At 32.0% G+C, this 8141-nt stretch overlaps 1 long non-coding RNA gene across 1 annotated transcript; it reads right to left on the bottom strand.

Annotated features, from left to right (window-relative positions):
- Positions 1-337: 337 nt before the first annotated feature.
- LOC130472491 (uncharacterized) lies at positions 338-1271 on the bottom strand. The gene is made up of 4 exons (XR_008932890.1): positions 1219-1271; positions 1048-1123; positions 789-953; positions 338-443 (listed from the first exon to the last, which is right to left on the bottom strand). It is a non-coding gene; the product is annotated as an uncharacterized lncRNA (long non-coding RNA).
- Positions 1272-8141: the final 6870 nt, after the last annotated feature.

Here is an 8141-nt window from a genome sequence, read left to right as displayed (position 1 = left end):
GCGGTTGTATATATATATATATATATATATATATATATATATATATATATATATATATATATATATATATATATATATATATATATATATATATATATATATATATATATATATATATATATATATATTTTAAATATACGTGAAAAATATTTCATTTATTGCCACACAATAGCACCATATATTGAAGAAAAGTAAATAGTTGAAAATTAATTTCCAAAACTCCATTAAAAGTATTTTTGCAATTGTCACCCTAGTAAAACTGATTACATAGATATAAAATAAAATTCTAAATATTAAAATACGTAAATACATTAATTTAATAGACTTATGTTTTTTGGTTCCTTCAACATAACCTATCTATTATACAGTCGCTGAACAACATGGTGCACTCATTCGGTTCTTACTTCGTCATTCTGCTCTGTCATAACTTGGAAACTGACAATCTGAAAAGTAAAACAATGGGGTATAAGTATCCATACATATATAGAAAGGGAAAAAACCCAAAAGAATTACTATTATCATAAACAATAAGTGCCATACTTGAAGAAAAAAAAATTTGAACTTCACATTATAGGAATAGATTATGATGCCGTTGGAAAAGAATTGCGGATAATGCCTTGCTGATTTACAGGGTAGTCTTAAACATTTCAGAGGTCCTATGCTATTCACAAAAATTGGGCCCCTAAATTTAAAATATGTCCATTTTTTTCATTTTAACTATGTTAAATATGCAGTACAGTGTAAAAAAAAAAGTAGTACTTTATATTTTTTGTTAAGAAAAACCATACCAGGAGGCAAGAGAAACTGCAAAAGTTCTGACTTTTGACTTTCGAGTTAACAGATACTCCATATGAAGTTTCCATTCACAAATATTAGGTAGGAGAAGCTGTTGCAGCTCTAAACCTTTACATAACTGGGATGCAGAGCTAGGAGAAGCTGCTGCAGCTCTAAACCTTTACTACAACAAAAAAAAAAAACATGAGTAATATATTCCATACATTTTCAGATCAAACCAATAAAATAATACGAAGTATATGAAATGCTTACTTGTATTTTTAACCATTTTGTGTTCATCATCAACTTTGTGGCAAGCTCCCTTTCACTTTGAAATTGGAAAAGTGCTCTAAAGATAAACAAAAATTAAGACAAGACAATTAATTGATTATCATATAAAATTTAATTAAAGTCAAGCAATGGTTGTTAATTAAGCTCACTTACGTGTTAACGATATGATTTCAAGTAAATCCCCAAGGATGCATTTTTCGGTTCCTATAAATTCAAGAGTAATATTATAATAACAAGAATAGACTGACTGACTAGCATCAACGAGTGCATGGATGTGTTCAATTAAGAAGGTTTTTAAGTATGTAAGCACCCGTATTAGAGTAACACATGTAATATTTTGACAGAATCTGACAGTAGTTCACTCAAGGAACAAATAACGGTGGAAATCAGTACATCAGATTGATTAGTAGCTAGATCAGTAGATCAGTATTTAATCAGCATTCAGAGCAGATCAATTATTCACATCAGCAGATCAGTATTTAATCGCATTCAGAGAAGATCAGTATTCACATCAGCAGATCAGTAGATCAGTATGCAAAGGCGGCAGATCAGTATTCACAGCAGCATATAAGTAGATCAGCAGATTAATATTCACAACAGCGTATTAGTAAATCGGTAGTCAGTATTCACAGCAGCATATCAGTAGAATAAATTAGCATAAAAAAGCAGAACACCACAATCACAGAAGAAAAAATTAGCATAAACAAGCAGACATATTAGCATAAACAAGTATAACAACACAATCATAGCCACTGGAGTGGTTTAAGTCCCTTCATATTTAGTAATGAAAGAGACAAATACGAACTCACTGAGAAACCACTTCTATTTCCCAAAAATGATCTTTTAATCAATACATTCACCAGGAAGAAAATTCAGCTGGACTGACACTTGCTTAACTTCATGATTTCAGAAACTAATAGAGAAATTTAACCATGACTAAGTCATATACAGTAGAATATTAACAAGAACAGAAGAATCACCCCTGCAATAAAAAACTACAGTCAATGGCTATTACCACGGGATTTCGTGCTTAGCTGAATACAAATCTAGGTTCACTGCGTTGTACTACCATCCTCCCCAAATTAGTTTATTTAGAGAGGGATCTAACCTTTAATATTTCTGAAAATATGCAAAGCAAAATTTCCTTAAGATAAAAAAAATATGTTATAATCCTTACCGTCTCAGCACGGATAAAACCTTTCTCAATGCCAGAATGGATAACTCCTGCAGCTTAGCTTACAAGAGTTCTGCAGAGTACTTAGAAATAAGAACTAGGGGGAAATTAACCGAGATATGTAAACTTTACTAGGCATAGCTCACCACCTTGCCCTTTTAATTTATTTAAAATGTTCCTTCCCCTTTTAATTTACTAGGCATAGCTCACCACCTCTCCTCTCTTGACAACTTGTAGTTTCAATCACCAAGGGCTAACTGTATTTCCAATTTCTTGATTATGGATTGTGTAACAATAAGAAAAGCACCTGGTATCACTGTTTAATTTGCAGATTATGCAACATGGATTATTTCACAGTTTCAGGCTTTCAGCAAGTCATTTGTTTTGCATTGCATGACAGCAAAATACTCATGGAAACATGTCAAGAAGCAAAGAACCTTTGAAGATTGTAACACTCTTCTACCTTGATTGAGTAAAATCGAATGAAAGCAAACCTTTTGTCTGACTATAGATTATTTTGGTATGTGGAAAGAGAGATTTCATTGATCAGGAAAGCAGTGAATAGTTCTTGCTATTTTGCTGGAGGATGAACTTCAATTCTGGGTGAGGAAGGGTTGTTTAGCAACCGCAAAACCCCAAAACCTATCATTAAACCCCATAACCCATAATTAAACCAACCATAATTGAATCCAAATCTCCTTCCCCACAAAACCAATTCAAGAAAATTAATTAACAATAATCCCAAATCTCATACGAAAATTAAGAACAACATAAATTAACAGAATTTCGCAAATTCTATGGAGATTACCTTGAAAATCGATTTCTCTGTCAGAATAAGAACCACCGGACAAAGGAAACGCCGCCACCTAAATCTCCACCAACCTTAATCGCCGCCATCTAAATCTCCACCACCCTTAATCGCCGCCGCGTGAAGGATTGTGGTACTGGTTTCGGCGTATATTGAGAGTCTTGAGATTTGAGGTTTCTGGTTTGGCAGTGTGAAGAAGCGAGGGAATTAAGCGGTTCTTTTTTATTGGTTTTTGTTATAATTGTTTTCCTTTTTTTTTCTTATACGTTGTAATAGCGGTTTTTGAAAAAGCCCTATAATAACAATAGTTATATAATAGCGCGCGGTTAAATCGCTATAATATGTGCACATGTGACAGCGTTTTTCTTATAAGCGCTATGATATGTTATTTTTAATACGTTAGATAGCGATAGAGGCAAAAACGCTATTAAAAAAACGCTATTAAAAGCCATATTTGTAGTAGTGCCATATATGTCCATATATTCTTATAATCCAAAACTAATGTTGTATGTCACATAATTAGCATATTTCGGATTAGTTCTTCAACAGATGTGTCTAATTTGATGTGAACATTAATTTTTTACTATTTGATGTAAACATTAATTTTTTTCACTATTGCAGGTAAACTCTGGCATAAATCTTGTATGTTTCAGATATTGCTTTAGAACTACTCCGTATACAACATCTCCAGTTTGAGTAGAATATATACACTTCAAGAGAATTACTGAATTACCAGTAGTTCAAGCTTCTAAAACAAGTTCTACCCTTGATATCGTATGCTTGATTGTCAACCTTGAATTAATCTCACGTACTACTAATTTATAAAACATACGTAGTATGATCATTTTCTTTTAGTTTTTTTGGAAATATGTATGTCATTTTTTGGCATAAAAATATCAATATTATCCCCCAAAAATATGTAACTTTATAAAATAAATCGCGTGCAACGTACGTACACTACACTAATGTTGAAAATAAAAGATTCTTATTGTAAATTTGGGATAATTCGAAGGGATACAAAAATAGAAACAATGATTCCACGGTAGAACACATCTATCTATATATATATATTAAAACTCCAAGGCAATATATGTCATCTCTTTATGTGTCACGATGACTTGGCAAGTGACATAGCGCCGTGCCATGTCATACACACACATTATTGATTATTGTGTCCTCACAAAAAAATGTTCACATTCATCTTCAAACTCATGACCTCTTGTATGCTAACACAAAGGTTTATCCATCACTCCAAGAATACAACTTATGACTCTAAAACTATTAAAAAAGAGAAAAACTATTCTTATGAATGTGTAAAACATTAATGCCCAAATTTATGTACTTGATTAACAATTTATGATTAAAAAAAATTCTTCCTTAATTTTATTCATTTATTAATCAAATTATACGTAGTATATCTTTTCTAAAAAAATATCTAGATCAAACATAAAAATTAATAGAGAAAAAATTAGGAAAAAAATGATTCGCTTTCCTTTAGCTAATCAAATAAAGTTTTACGCAAAAATATAAATTACTCAAAATTTTCGTCTATCGATTGTTGATTAACCAATTTTATTTTTCAACAGCATAAATATGAGCGTCATATTATTCTTTAAATGCATACGTACCAAAATTTATAAGTTAATTTGAAATGAATAAAAAAAACTTAAACTATATGCAACACTCCGGGATATTGCCCGGACCACTAACTAGTTTTTGATCTATATCTACCTTAATAATCAACCATAATTAGTAGGACTTGCAATTTCGCAAACATCTTAAGGATTTATTAAATTTAATTAAAAATCATATTTATTCATAGTTTGTGGATTTGTCATAGATTTGGGCTACGAATAGAATCTTTGGATTGTAAAGTGTGGCAAGCCAGCTAGAGATCCTTCTTCGCTGGTATTAACATTTTAATATTAAAAATCATTGATAATTATTATAGTATTCCCTTAAATATAATTAATTTTCCCTCAAAATAAAAATAAAAATAAAAATAAGTACTCCGTATTAATTTAATTATGGAACAAGTAATTTTGGCTTTTTGGTTGTGGTCTATGTGGGTTGACGTGGATGATTAACTTTAATGATTAACTAAACAATTTGTATTCGTCAATGGAGTAAGATGTAATTACAACGTACATAACTTAGGCAGCCCTTCTCTTTGTTCATAAACTATGGGTTTGACGATTTCATTTTGGTTGGTAAGTTCTTGGTCAATTATTACGGAGTACGTAGTACTATCTCTGTTTTAAAAAGATCTTTACAGTTACTATTTGCACGGACTTCAATGTTATATTTAACTACTAATATATCGAATTTTGTATGTGAAAAAATAATAAAAATTTGATATTATGAAAATACATCGCGAGACCAATCTAACAAGATCTTACATGTAACGTTTTGATGTATATAATGGTGAGAATTTACGGTCAAAATTTTTAAACTTTTGACACATTTCCCAGCGTAAACAACTTTCTAAAACGGAGGTAGTAATAATTTATTTTTCATTTGTTCTTAAAATACCTGTGTACGTGTATGTTTTATTATGTTTTACACACTTATAATGTACACGGGTTTCAATGCATATTTTTTTACCTATGTTTCATTATAAATTAGCAAAATTTATAAATTTTTGATATCTTTAAACATTGAAACTTTTACATAAATCGAACAAGAACTTGAAATCTTGAATGATACTTAGTAACTTTTCTTTCTTTTACAAAACTCACAAAGTACCGTCAAATATTTTTTACTTGGTCCCATTAATAGTACTCCTTCCGTCTCAAAATTATAATTTTGTATTCCAAATTAAGCGTCACATAATTATAATCATGTTTCCTTATTTGAACATATGACATGTTTGATGGTAGCGTTTGAGGTAAGGGGTCAAAACGCTACTTGTAAAATTTGCAAGTGTTTGGCGAGGTAGCGATTAGCGGTAGAGGTAGCGGTTGGCCGGGTAACTTTTGTCAAACGTTAAAAAGTATAGTAGCGTTTGACAAAATTATAATAAAGTTTTAAAAAATATAATTATATAATTTTTTGTATTTTAAAATTTCAACCGCTACTTTTACCAAACACGCATACTAGCTACACTATACTTTGATAGCTAACCGGTACCGGCTACTCCAACATCTATCCGCTACTCAACCGCTAAACGATACCCGCTACCGTTAGTTTTGTCGAACAAGGCCATAAAATATTTCCCATATTACTCTCATCAGTGACACAAAAAAAATGCATTGAAAACCTCCCCATGTACAATATTTCCCTTTTCCATGTATTTATTCATTTTTACAAGTACAATATTATACTTTCTCATACAAATTAATCATCAATGTACTACTGTATATTTCAATTTCCCATACAGATCCTACTACATGTCTACATGTACACCTAGTGTATAAGGCATCTTGTACACCATGTTTTTCTATTGGTTGAAATAGCATATTTATTGTCTTTTATTCTGATTTTTTAGCGAGTTTGATGATGTGTCAACAAATTAATGGTGGTGTACAAGAGAATCTTGTACACTAGGTGTACATGTAGCATTTTCCTTCTCATACACAGATACACTATATTCACTACAAGAAATTGTACTATTAACGACGGAAATCCCGTCGCAAAAGGCCAATAATCGTTGATTAACGACGGGATTTCCTGTCCCGAACCCGTCATAAAAGGGGGCCGTCGTTAATAGAAATCCCGTCGTAAATCCGTCGTAAACCCGTCGTAAAAAACATTTGCGACGGTTATTCCCGTCATTGTTTGGTTGTTAGCCCTGTCGCAAAAGGCTTTTGCGACGGGATTTTTGACCCGTCGTAATTAGGTTGTCGTTAAAGATACAAATTCTTGTAGTGATTTCACTTTTCTTAAAATACGTGTTTTTAGTCAAATGTGACTATAATTTTGAGATAGAGGGAGTAATTAACTGGAAAAATTTCTGACATTTTTACTTTTAGTATAATGTTGGCCTCATGTTGAAATTTTCTAAAGGGCAGGTCACTCAAGGTCGTCTTTGTGAATTTGAAGGCTGGCCTTGGAATTTTTTTAAAAAAAAATTTAAATGTGGAGGCCCTTTTTTAAATAAAATGATTAATAACAATTAAAAGCAAAAAAAACAGGTAAATATTGAGAGTCTGTCCCACAATCTATGGAATATTAAGAGAAGGTCGTATCATTAATTTACAAACAAGTATGTGTCTTCTATTTGCACGATTAACTATATAATTAATAATTGGGCTATGTGAATTACCATTAAATTTTTGGGCCTCCAAAAATTTGGGGCCCTGTATTGGAGTTCCTATTGGACGTGCCTAGACTCATTTAAAGCCCACTAGCTACGTGTCGTGTTGAAATTTTTTAAAGGGCGGTCAAAGCTCGGTGCAAGCCCATGTGCTCTTATGTCATGATTACTTGTCTATGCTTAAATTCAATCAATTTTGCATGCTTTGTTTGTACTGCTTCATATTAAGTTATGCTTTTTAGAAAAATATGTGGCTCGGTCGTTCGAGCACATTTCAAGACTCCCACCGGCCACCACCCACAAGTTTGTGCCCATGTTAGACTGTGCCTCAGCCGGGCCCGACCCAGTGTTATATTTAGGCTAAGCTAACTTGCTAAGCACTGTTGAGTGTTGATTTCTGTCATTGCTCCGGTGGGATGTTTAATTAAGGGCACTCTTATAGTTAGATCTTAGACTCCTATAAAAAAAAAAAAAAAAATTTGGATCTTAGACTTTAAAGAGCAGTTAACCTTGAAGTTAGAGCATAACGCACTAAACAAAATTAGGGCCAAAATTAAGGCGTGATTTGAGGAAAATCTTAAAATATAGTCCTAAGCTTGAATGTTCTGTCTACTTCGTACTTTCGTAGTAGTATTAGCCATATAAGCATATAGCTAATTAGCTAGTATGTTTTGGTAACGTACACTACTACTTTACAACAGTAATCATGTCTTGTTTTAGTGTTATAAAGCATGCATGCGCGATAATTTTTAATTTAACGTAGCCACGTAGGCGCTTACTTAATTACTTAAAGACAGTAGGGATAAGCTAAGGTTTAAAAAGGAGATTAGTATGTGATG

Source organism: Spinacia oleracea, chromosome 4 (genome assembly GCF_020520425.1).
Source record: "Spinacia oleracea cultivar Varoflay chromosome 4, BTI_SOV_V1, whole genome shotgun sequence".
In the NCBI taxonomy this organism is placed as follows: domain Eukaryota; kingdom Viridiplantae; phylum Streptophyta; class Magnoliopsida; order Caryophyllales; family Amaranthaceae; genus Spinacia; species Spinacia oleracea.
Note: the sequence above shows the minus strand (reverse complement) of the source record. Positions and strands in the feature narration are given on the sequence as shown.